We start from the raw sequence: 12,380 nt of genomic DNA, 5'->3' as shown, positions 1-12,380 counted from the left end.
TCTGTTTCTTATTTGAAATTATTTCTTTTTTGTTAAATTAATAGTTAAATATGTATATGTATTGCATTAAATATCAGTTCTAACTAAGTAGGTACAGTGAGAGAAATAGGTACGGGACCTGTTGAAAAAAACAATGAATGCGTGAAATGAGTTGGAATATTGAGGATGTGCTCATTATTGACTATACTTATAATATATTTTTAATATTCACTTCCAACTGCCCAGTTCCCGTGACATATGGCTGAGGTATAAAGGGCGAAAAATTATCTGATTATATTTTTCGTGTGAATAATAATATATTTGTATTGGAAAGTGTGAATTATAAAAATATAATTTATAATATATTTTTAATATTCACTTCCAACTGCCCAGTTCCCGTGACATATGGCCGAGTATAAAGGGTGCAAAATAATCAAATAATATTTTTCGTGTGAAGAATAATAAATTTTTATTGAACTACCTATAAATAATAATATTCATTGGAAAGTGTGAAATATAATTATGTATTCCAGCAAAACCACAACAACAAAACTATCTTGTGTGTATAAAGAGATCTTCTATATACGTATGGTTCCTGTATCTCTTTGTTCATAATTAGATAGATTCTTGGTAGTAATATTTGTAAAGCTTCCTTTGTGATTTTTCACAAAAAACAGCGCTGTACAAATTATCCAATAATAATCATTATTATTATTATCTTCCATTCATCTTTAACGTCTCCTACTTCGGGAGGAATTGAGGTTTAAGAACTTTCTGCCAAACTTATCCCGGTTCTTCCACAACTTGCACATCTGTTCACCGGTCAACGTAGCATATCTCTTACACTCTGCACCCCTGCGACATTTCACCCCTCTTTCATGGCATTTTCGGGATAATACATAAATAACAAGATTACGATAATACCTAGTTTACCCGTCGCATGTGTTCAAGGTAGCCATTTTTTTCTTCTTTTTAATGTACTTTTAGGAACCCTCTTACTTTTATGTCGTCCTTTGAGATATATCAAGATACGTAAAAAAATTTACTGCTTGACCATTTCCTATTAAAATATTGTTCATTCGGAATATATCTGAACACGTGTGCAACCAGAGATGTACTTTATTTCAAATAAATCCATTTCAAATGGAAATGCAAAATGCAAAATGGGTATTTTCCATTTTGCATTTTAAATGCTTTTCTAAAAACCATTTTGCATTTTAAATGCTTTTCTCAGTGCATTTTCCATTTAAAATGCTTTTTTGCAACATTCTTCTTACTATCTCCACTCATATTTTTTTCATAAGCCCCAAATACTTTACTGTCGAATTTGGCAGCCATCTCTGGTCTGGAGCCCCAAAATACCTGAAAAAAACCCTTGACTCTGTGCAGAAACGGGCGGTCCGTTTGATAGATTCCCCAATCTTAACAAACGGACTGCAATCTTTAGAGCAGGTAGGTATGCTGTCCTTGTTCTATCGGTATTACAATGGAAGATGCTCTGAGGAACTAGCGTCATTGATCCCTTCGGCACCGGTGCGTAGTCGGGATACACGCCAAACGCGCGCCCAACATTTGTACACAGTTGACACTTGTCACATGAGAACGGGTCGCTTCTATGATTCGTTCTTAAGTTCAACAGCTCGGCTGTGGAACGAACTGCCGGCCTCTGTGTTTCCTCCCTCCTACAACATGGGACTCTTCAAGACCCATGTTCACTCCTTCCTCTCCACAAAAAGACCCTCCACACAGCATCCCCAAAGATGACATAGGCCCTGAGGGAAATTATTTTCTTCAGGGCCTCCTGTGTGGAGTAAATATAAAAAAAAAAAAAAAAAAAAAAATATCAGTCGGTCCTCAACCTCGCTATGAGAGATAATTTACATTTGTCAAGTTGCTCCCTGGTAGGAGCCCTGGCAATTGAGTGATACCATTACAAAAACTACTGATTCAAATACTGAACATGGGGCCATGACGCTGTAATATTAAATGTTAGATAGCAGTTTCTATGTTTTTACGTTGGCAAAATTAGTCCCGCGCAAATTTTTTGTGGTTCATAATCCGTAGTCGTGGCATTTTTTGATTAATAATATATTTGTTCTACATTGATGTCCATTATTAAATGACTAAACTGTTTAAAAATTCTATAATTATTTTAACTGTTTGACCTGAGAAACCATTTTGCATTTTCAATGCATTTTGAAAATAGGTATTTTGAATTTTGCATTTGAAATGCTTTTCTAAAACCATTTTGCAGTTTGTATTTTCAAATGGAAAAGTTTTGACCTATTTCCATTTTGCATTTCAAATGGTTTTGGGTACCCATTTTGCACATCTCTGTGTGCAACGCAGGTGGCCCTGTCCGAATAAATATAATGGACAAGATGCTATAATTTTATTTTTTTCAAGAAAACGTGTCCCGACTTCCTCTTAACATATTCGTGCGTTACTGATGGTTTGTTATGAAACTTGTCAAATCATTCGTTATAGGCCTCCAGTCCCATTTTTAACATACAAAACACTTTTAATACATTAACAATATTTCACTTCAGTAAGTTTTACCGGTGTGCCTTCAGAAGGCAAAATAGCCGTCACGCGTAATAATAAACTGTTGGACTAAACGGAGTTGCATAATAATATATCTTGTGTGGTAGTATTTAAGGAAATTTATAAAATGATCAATTTTGGATTTGAATTAAGGGGCCATTGATAAAACCGTATTTCTAAACAGGAATACCAGCATTTTTTTAACTATATTCACCAACCAACAAAAACGTGTCACATTATTGTTTTTACCTCGCCAAAATGGCACAATTTAAAATCAATGCGGAGGAGTATAATAGCATCACATGGCGTTACGTCTATAATGTCCCCGTTCGGTGACACCCCAAACGGTAAATATGACGTCAGAATGCATACGGAGTATTTAGATACGCTGGATATTTAATTGTGCAATATATTCTATTGTGGAATTAAGGAAAAAGCTCTACAAACAAAAGATTGCCGGATTAATCAAGTACGGCCCTGTTATCTTATCTTTTAACATAAAAAAAGTATTGTTAGATTAAAATGAGGAAAGGCGAAAGTGTGTCCATAATATGTATACACATGTTAAATGTGTAATTAAACAAGGAATTCGGGTACGCAGTCTAGCTATATAGACATACAATATAATCATGGAACCAGTAGCGTGACACGTCAATACTAATGCGCTTTTTGTTTTCAGTTTCGTTTTATTGCTCGCTAAACCAAATTTAAAACAATGACAAATTCTTTAGAAATAAAAATAAAAGTTACAGTCCTCCCACTGCCTATTACGTTTTATCATCTCTTTCGCGCGTATTTCGTATTTCACAAGGAAATTAACGATTATATTAGTTGTTAGCTATTATAAATCTTAGTTGTAAGTTACTACATAGTTATAAATCTTAGTTGCAAGTTACTATATAGTTATAAATCTTAGTTGTAAGTTACTATGTAGTTATAAATCTTAGTTGTAAGTCACTATGTAGCTATAAATCTTAGTTTTAAATAACTATGTAGTTATAAATGTTGATTGTGAGTTACTGTGTAGTTATAAATTTTAGTTGTAAGGCACTAGTAATAAATCTTAGCTGTAAGTCATATAATTAGTTTTAATACGACTGATAAGTTACGGGTTAAATAAATTAAGCTGTAATGCTCCCTTCAGGAAATTTTCCCATGAAAACGGTGCTATATAATTAATCGAATCATTATTATTACAAAGAAGTAATACATTTGATTGAAGCCAACCGGTTTCGATCATTAACGTGTCTTCTACAGTGCAGGTTAACAAAAGGCCTAATTTTGATAAGTAGATATGTTTTAGTAGATTTACCAGGAGAATTTTGAAAACATTCGGGGTGGCAGATATTCTCGGTGTTGCACCGCCTTGATGAAAAACTGAAAACTATCATTCACAAGAAAGGGATCGAAACATTGCTCGATATGTTTTTAGTGAAATTCTATGGTATTTTTAATATGTGACGGCCGGCATAGTCCAGTGGTAACGCATTGGACTGCCATTCCGAAGGTCGCGGGTTCGAACCCGGCGTGCGCAAATAAATTTTATTTGATTAATTTGTGTTATTTCACAATTAATTAATTAAAATAATATATAGTATATTTGCGGCACGTTCCAGAGTGGAAGATACTACCAGTATCGCCCTGGTGTAAGACCACCATTCAGAATTGAAACGTTGCTCCAAATGGCTTTAGCCGTGTTTAGTGACTAGATCTGAATAGCCAGGTACTTCCCCACCTTCCTCTTTCCCTTCCCCACTTACCTTCAGCCTCACAACATCCCCCAATTGGGGATGCCATAGTCTCACTGGCTCCAGACGGGAGCAGTTGGGACTCTTGTGAGGTATTCTCTAAAAAAAAAAAAATGTCCCCATTGGCTCTGGGCAGAAGGAATTAGGATTTACATTAAAAAAAACATTAGACACAATATTATAATTGCTTTCGCGATCATTAAATGGGAAAAAACAACAAAAATAAATCATTTAAGTTTCTTATTTCTGCTTCTTTACATGCTGCTGTTGTAATGTTAAATATTTTCTTTTCCGGTATAAGTTTATACCTACAACATAAGTAGCTACTCGATGGGAATGCAGAACGAGGTACTGCGTATGCATTGCCAAATGTGTTCATAATAAATATATAATGCAAATAATACTTTGGTTGGGCGTATAAAGCACATATACATTGGCAAATACGGAGTAGGTTTGACAAATAACAACTGTTCATTCAAAGTAAATTTTAAACAAAAATGAAGTAGGAACCCGTACGCCGAGAATCTTCTATAATAAAATGGAACAGCTGTTGTAAAATAAATAAAAATAATAACATATAGTTTGCACAGTGCAGTTTTTTTTATGGTTATTTAGTACCTACAACTCCATTGTTTAGAGGGATTGTCTCTAAAGTTTAAATAACCATATGCTGTAAATGTAAATAATAATAGTTGATAATTTCAGGTTCAATAGCTTCAGAAAACTATGTTTCTGAAGCTGTTTATAAAAAATAAGATAAAGAGTAGTAAGCCTAATTTCTTTTGTTTTAATCATTTTCATTATCGTGTCCAACCTTCAATAGATGTCATGCAAAATAAGGAAGGCGAAAAGTGAGCTTTTTTCCTCTTAAAAAAAAAATCTTCACAACCACCAAAAATTCTCAATCGACTAGTATGTCTGGCGTCATGAAATTTGCATAGCTTTTTTGTCAAGAATTATTCAATTGTAGGTTAAAGTAAAATGTCATCTCTAAATAGTATGCCTAAAACAAAGTCACTTTCCGCGTCTGTATGTTTGGGCGCTTAGTTCTTCTAAACTATGCAACGGAGTTTGATAGGGTTTTAACTATCATTTAGAGATTTTCTTCTGGAAGGTTTATATATATAATAAATGGATATTATATTTAATGAAAGTAGAGAAAAGTCGAGCTACACCGGTTACACGTCAACTAGTTATATCATTAAGTAGTCATCTCCGGCATGAGCTAAAAAGTTTGAAAACATTAATTTATCAGTAAAATAGAAGACACCTTTTTCAATTTCAATCTCGGGCGAAATCGGGTAATAAAGCTCTCACCTTGTATAAACCAAAACTAGGAAAGTTTTTTTTTAAATTATCACAATGTTAAAATGTTTAAATTATCACTTAGTGGAAAAAGTGTCAGAAAATACACTTTTCCAGTTAATGATATGCTGCAATATTGTTTAGGAACCTAACAAAACTAAGTGCATTGTGCTCTAAGTTGCACTTAGCACAAGAAACTCTGAATAACGTGGTATATAACGGCCATAGACATCTGAATATTAGTAGACCTGCCCTAAGTGATTAAAAGCGTATTATCCCCACTCCCCATACCGGTTCCATTGAGCCGGCTGGGCTCGCATATGGCCTCAAGTGAAATTTGAAAACGTGACGTCATCATTCTTGTGCGAACTATGGTCGAGGCATCATCGGTTCATTTTACGAAATAACACGGCAAAATGTTGACTTGTACTATGAAAACTTGTAAAAATAGATGTGAAAAGAGAATAAACCCAATTGTCGTATTACATTCCATATATAAGCATTATTTTACTTTATTTTAAGCATATTCACATCGTATAATATGAATCAGTTGTTACTATCACATCGAGAAACGTCTGGACGCGAAACACAAAGCTGGTGGGTTGCTGGGAAGTAAATTATGAACATTTATAAAAGTGTCTTAACTAAATACCCTGAAACTAACTACGACTCTGCAAACAGAAGAAATTTACTTTGCCGAATTTGGACTTCGCAAATTAGTTCATAACGTGGCGAGTAATTTGCGCTCCCATGTAAAAATGTCTATTCATTTAAAGGCAGATTTTACTTTTAAGAAGTAAATGGTGATATTATAATGCGAGATGCCTATTTACTGTCAGATTGATTTATTGACGAATCACAGTCAGCTTAACCCCCTTCGTTCTTCAACAGTTGATTTTACCCCTCGCCATTATCTTCTCGTCTATTAATTCCTATGTCTGTGATAACGGCGGAAACAGGTTCGGCTCTTGCATAAAAAATGTGACCCTTGCTCCAATTCTTTCATTTTAATTTTATCGATAAATTGGCCGATTTCAAACTGTTTGCTTGCCATGAAAAAATAATGTTATATTATTTACAATGCACAAGATATACCTGTGGTATGAACTTCGACAGGGGGCGGGAGTCAGTCCCCCCCTATAAAAATTGGTTTTAAATAAAAGACGTTCATAACTGTTGCCAAAACCACAAAACTGTTATTTTTTTATAATAAAATTGACAGGTTTTTAGTATTAGATGCAGACGTAACGCCCGTAGGCCCGAAAGGCCTCGGCTTAGAGTTTCAACCTTAGGATGGGGGCCCTGTCCAGGGACCTATTTTCTTTTATTTTTTAACATTAACACCACATAGGAGACCGCGATAGGAAAATGAGTTCCTTTTAAGGCATCAACATTGGGGATGCTATGAAAATGGAAAGTACACAGAGGACACAGGGCCGTAGGGCCCCAATGTCGGAAGGTGTCCCGGCTAAGTGCCAAAATGATACACATTAAGGACACAAAAATCACAAATATATATTCTCCTGCAATGATGGAGGGCTTCGCTAATAGTGGCTTGAACTCGCGACGCCTGCACGGAGAAAACTAACTGATATAAAATATTGCTGATTTATTAAGAATCTCTTCAAATATTCGTCGATTAAAAACGGGATTGCAGGCCCTTAACAAATGAATTGACAGGTTTCCTGTTAAACTTTTTGTAAAAGAGGAATTCATTATCACGATGTCTGAACACGTTTTCGTAAAAACCGTAAAATTTCCGCATTTCGTCATTATATATTATCAAGGCATGGTGCAGGCGCGTGAACACGTGTTCCGATATATTAGGAATGAGCTAAAAGTTTATCAGGAAACGGCCTGCAATCCCGTTTTTAACCGGATTACAAATAATTTGAAGAGATTTTTTTAATAAATCAGCAATACTCATTTATCTCCGTGTGAGTGGAAAACCGACTCATTTGTTCACTCGCATACTAATCCACCTCCTTCACTCACACCACATACCTATCCCAATTTGGGATACCACGGAAAAAATGTCGCCTGCGGCGCTATTTGCTTTTTATTATGTGAGAGTTGTAATTAATATTTCGTTCCTTTCGCTTTCGTCACTTACTCCATACAGTGGGGGATGCCGTAGTTCCACAGGCTCCAAGGTTATTGAGGAATTGAAACTAATGTGTGGTATTAGCAAATTTACAAAACTACAAAAATTTATACAACTAATTTTTTTTTTACTTTTCCTAATTCAAAAGAATATTTTCATACGTAAATTGTGTAATACACAATTCATAATGATAAGAGCGTTATTTAGAATATTGTAAACACCGGGTTCACGACGTTCACGTGCGTCTGATTGTACGTAAATATTTCTAGTTTATTCTGACTACTTCCCTGTTCCTTCGTTGTAAGCTCTATAAAAAAATCTGCCCCCTCCCTCCCTAACTTGGAACTATATTTTTACTATATTATGCATATTTCGTTTAATTATCCAAAAAAAAACATTTTACCACAAGGAGTGGCTACTTATTACCTAGTTGGAAATGGAGAAAGAAGCCAAAGTGTGTAGATTTCTAAACAGAACCGACCTTTACAAAGTTCAATCTACTGTGTAATTCCCAAATATTGTATACGTTTTTTCCATGGATACTTTAAAACTTACTATTACTGCATACATGCGAATTTGCACTCGCAATTAAATTAATATTATGTGTCAGAGATAAGATAATATTCAGTAAAAACAAGGTATAAATATCATTCAGAATTATGGTATCGACCTCCCGTCCGTTTTCCAAGGCGAAAATTGATTTAAATTAAATATTATGCAGGTAAGTACCTATCTACACCTACCGGCATGATTAAATGCTTTAAAAAAATAATATACAAAATGTTCTAATTTTAAACACTTCAATCAACTTCAATGCTTTTCGACTTTTACTTGAAACTTGAAACGTTTGAAACTTATAATGCTACTTTTGTTGCCAGGAACCAGAACATAATTTGGGAATAATGTAGAACCAAACGTAACAGCAAGAGAAATAAATAAACGACAATACATTACGTGCTCTGTCTTTTGTATAAAGATATAGGCATCACCTGATTATCGCACCTGAAGAAATATTCGCGTAGGATGCAGGAAGGTGCATAATTATAATTTTTAATAAATATTTATGACTCAATCCCAAGGCAAAATCAAATTCTAATAAGACACTTATTAGAATTGGATATTCAAATGTGTTTAAATATTATTCCGAAGAATGTTTGAAGGCGGTTCTTAATGTATGTAAAAACTTTTAAGCATACCTTTTTAGCTAGAGTTATACTGAATAACCTTCGTAATTGAATGCACTTATCATTTCACACCACAGGACATGTTTTCATTCATTGAAAACAGTTTGTTTACATTTTAACAGCACTTAGCACACAAGTTTGATGGTTACACCGAAACACACGACACAACACACGACTCTCCAAAACAGACAAAACACAAAACTAACAACACAGAACACAACCAACCTCTCTACACACCACTTCTAGCCACCTGTCACTTGATATTCGTTGTACGAAATGTGTATGAAGCAAAATACGACCAACGTGTGTTTTTTAAAACTTTACTAGTTCACTTACATGATAAATTTTACAACTTTATAAAAAGCTCAGATCGTATACCAAACCTGCATCTTCATCGGAAGTCCACCATAAATCTTTTTTACTCTTGGTTATAAATGCTGTTTTATTACACTCGATTAAAACCGATTACGAACTTCAAGTATGGTCGTGAATAAACAAAGTTTAAAGTACAGTTCATTATCTTCGTGCAAGTTTTTAAAAAGAGCATTGTATTGGTATGCTTTGGAATACTGCGTTCGTATTGTTGATAAGGACTTTTGAGTATTGGTTTAAATTGCTTTCGTTGTATTTGTGTTCGTCTGCGATTGATGTTGCATTCAGTTTCTCGGCAAATGTTAGCACCATCTTTGGAAGTTGTGTTGAAGTTGTAGCTTGATTGAATGTTTCGGTTAGAAAAAGTAACAAAAAATGGATGAGCAGGTACAAAAGATATTCTCAGAAGAAAATAATATTGTTAAGTGTAAAGGTCCCCACAAATAAGATCTAATTCTTAGTTTGTTCGGTAAACTTTTGGATTAAAAACATTTGACGAGTGTGGATTTTAAGAAGTTAAGGAAAGAAGTTATCCTGTATAGGTATTGACAAATGAGGACTTCCACGCTGTTCCCCGCAGGGGAAGGCACAGAGCACGTACCGCCAAACAACTCGGTATTATTTATTTATACTGGGTTTGTTTGTTTCTTTCTTGCCACACACTCTTCGTCTCTTGCACTTTCTTTGACATGGCCCGACTCAAGTACCTGATTCACTTAATCGTGCCATGTCTTCCTCGAACGTCCCCGACTTCTTTTACCACTCACATTTGCGTCATATATTCTCCTTACACTCCTTTCTTCGAGAATTCAATCTACATGTCCAAAACATCTGAGAGTCCCTTTATTAATCTTTGGAATGGTTTTGTGTACAATTTTTTTTTTAATATTGTATATTGTTAAAATACGAATTTAATTATATTTTAGCAAAAATACAAACTCTTGTCCAGAAAAAATAATGGTAATTTCATTTACATTTTAAAAGAATTTCGGCATTCTCCAACTATTAAAATAAGGTAATAAATAACCTATTGTTATTTCGGCTACTGGAATTATACCTAGCTCTCTCATTCAAAATTTAGGCGTATTAGATTTGTCAAAGAATTTATATATAAAAATGCAAAAATCAGTCATTTTAAATACATGTAGATTGTATGATTACGATAATTTTTTTAAATATTTATATTGAGGGATCAGTAGGATTTATAGGTCCACTTAGGAATTCTACCGAGCCGAACATATGAAAATATCTGGAGTCGGTGAATTATTTTCCCATTTGACCTCTGGTGAGTTGACGTGTTTTTCTTGTATTGTTTTGTATTTATTATGCTTATATAGTTCACTTGCATAATATGGATTAACTAGATGATCATTTGTGGAAAAGTGTGTGGAAGGGTTAAATTTTTCCTGTGGGGAAGATTTAACCCGGAAATAAAGTCGGAAAAATTAAAAAAAAAATCAAAAATGTTCCGGCTCAGTGGAAAAGGAGTGATTTAACAACTATTCACAAAAAATGCGATACAAGCGATATATCAAACTACATACCAATTTGTATATTGTGTGCTTTATCGAAACATTTCGAGAAATTAGTGCTTGATATGTTTGTAAAACCTATCAACATCATTATTGTTCCTAACTAACATGGCTTCATCACAGGTCGCTCTACCTTAAGGCCCCGTAGTAAGCGTTCAAAGATGGTTTGAAAGGGAGATATATAAATAAGAATGTTAGAAGGATCGCGCTAATATTAAAAAAAAACGATAATAATTAAGCGAAAAAGGTGAAAAAATTTAATAAAAGACAACTTGTTTGAAATAGAGCAAAAATCTCTCGAAAAAATGCTTTAGTTGCATAGATAAATAATTGTTTATGCATATAACATAACACATAAAATAACAACAAAAAAACGTTTTTTTAATAATTTTTTGAGCTTATTTTGCGATTTTATTCTATCAAGGGAATTTCATATAATTAACGTTTCGGCATTACAATAAATACAGTTAACGATAAACTTGTTATAAATCGGTAGAAATTGGGTATGGGGGGTAAGCAATTTATTGATTTATCCGAAAATACGATTTTCCTCCAATATTTCGCATCCTTGGGGTGGATTTTAACTGCAACTGAAGATTTTTTAAAAATTCGGCAGATTTCATAAAAAATCGGTTGATTTTCACAAATTTCGGTAGATTTTCTACGAATATCGATAGATTTTTGACCAAATCGGCAGATTTTCAGAAATTTGTTAGGAATGTCATCTCTGCGTAAATTACCGCTAATATTACGATTCCCCCCTCGTGTGAACAAAACATCTAGGCTAGAAATCTAACTCGTTACAAAAGGTCTCGTCGCATTTTACCTTCCTGGTTATTCAACCTTGTTTTCTAAACAGATAAGAAAACACAATGGTTAATAAACAACAATTTTTAATTGATTATTTACTGTTCTTATTCCTAATCATGTATATCAGCAATAATAATAATAATAATTGGATAATTTGTAGAGCGTCGTTTTTGTGAAAAATCACCTCAAGGGCGCTGTACAATTTATTTCCTAGGATCTACATTTGTTATTTAGAAAAGATACCAAAACATACTTACCTGGAAGTAACGATTATCTATAGTCTTAGATAATCGTTATTTGTATTATCGTGTTATTTATTGATTAGTAATAAAAATCACTTCGATTTGGTAATACCCAATCGAGTGTTAATTTCGCATTTTGTTTGATGTGGTGTCGGATTAGAACAGGTACTTACCTAAGTCACGTGTAAAGATAGATAAGTACCTAACCTATCCATCAAGGAAAACCTTTAGGTACTTGAGTGGCTACGTTTTTTTGTGAATACGATACGAGAGAGAAAAGTTTATTGTTACCCTTTGCATGGACCCAGAAGAAATTTCAGTACCTAACTCAATTATTTTCCATTTTTCTGTTTCTCAGCAAGGTTGGCATAGTCTATAGACCGAGGACCACCACACAACTCTGCCTTCACACACTGCACCCATTGCTCCATTCACATTGATCCTTTTCTGTTGTACAGTCTCTTGACACGATCCGACTGAGGTATTTAAATGACTTGATTCTTTCATATCTTTCTCGAGCTTCCCGACATCTTTCGTTAAGAATATTTTCCCCATCTAGC

At 34.1% G+C, this 12,380-nt stretch overlaps 1 protein-coding gene across 9 annotated transcripts in view; it reads right to left on the bottom strand.

Annotated features, from left to right (window-relative positions):
* The window catches only part of LOC149423210 (uncharacterized), a 205,508-nt gene extending 196,411 nt beyond the window's left edge, over positions 1-9,097 (bottom strand). For all 9 annotated transcript variants that reach the window (XR_016302279.1, XM_089632574.1, XM_089632580.1 and 6 more), the window contains exon 1: positions 8,877-9,097. The gene's annotated coding sequence lies outside the window, so the exon portion shown is untranslated. The remainder of the gene's footprint in view (positions 1-8,876) is intronic.
* Positions 9,098-12,380: the final 3,283 nt, after the last annotated feature.

Source organism: Hesperophylax consimilis, chromosome 6, assembly GCF_061612785.1.
Source record: "Hesperophylax consimilis isolate HC1 chromosome 6, BYU_Hcon_1.0, whole genome shotgun sequence".
Classification (NCBI taxonomy): Eukaryota; Metazoa; Arthropoda; class Insecta; order Trichoptera; family Limnephilidae; genus Hesperophylax; species Hesperophylax consimilis.
Note: the sequence above shows the minus strand (reverse complement) of the source record. Positions and strands in the feature narration are given on the sequence as shown.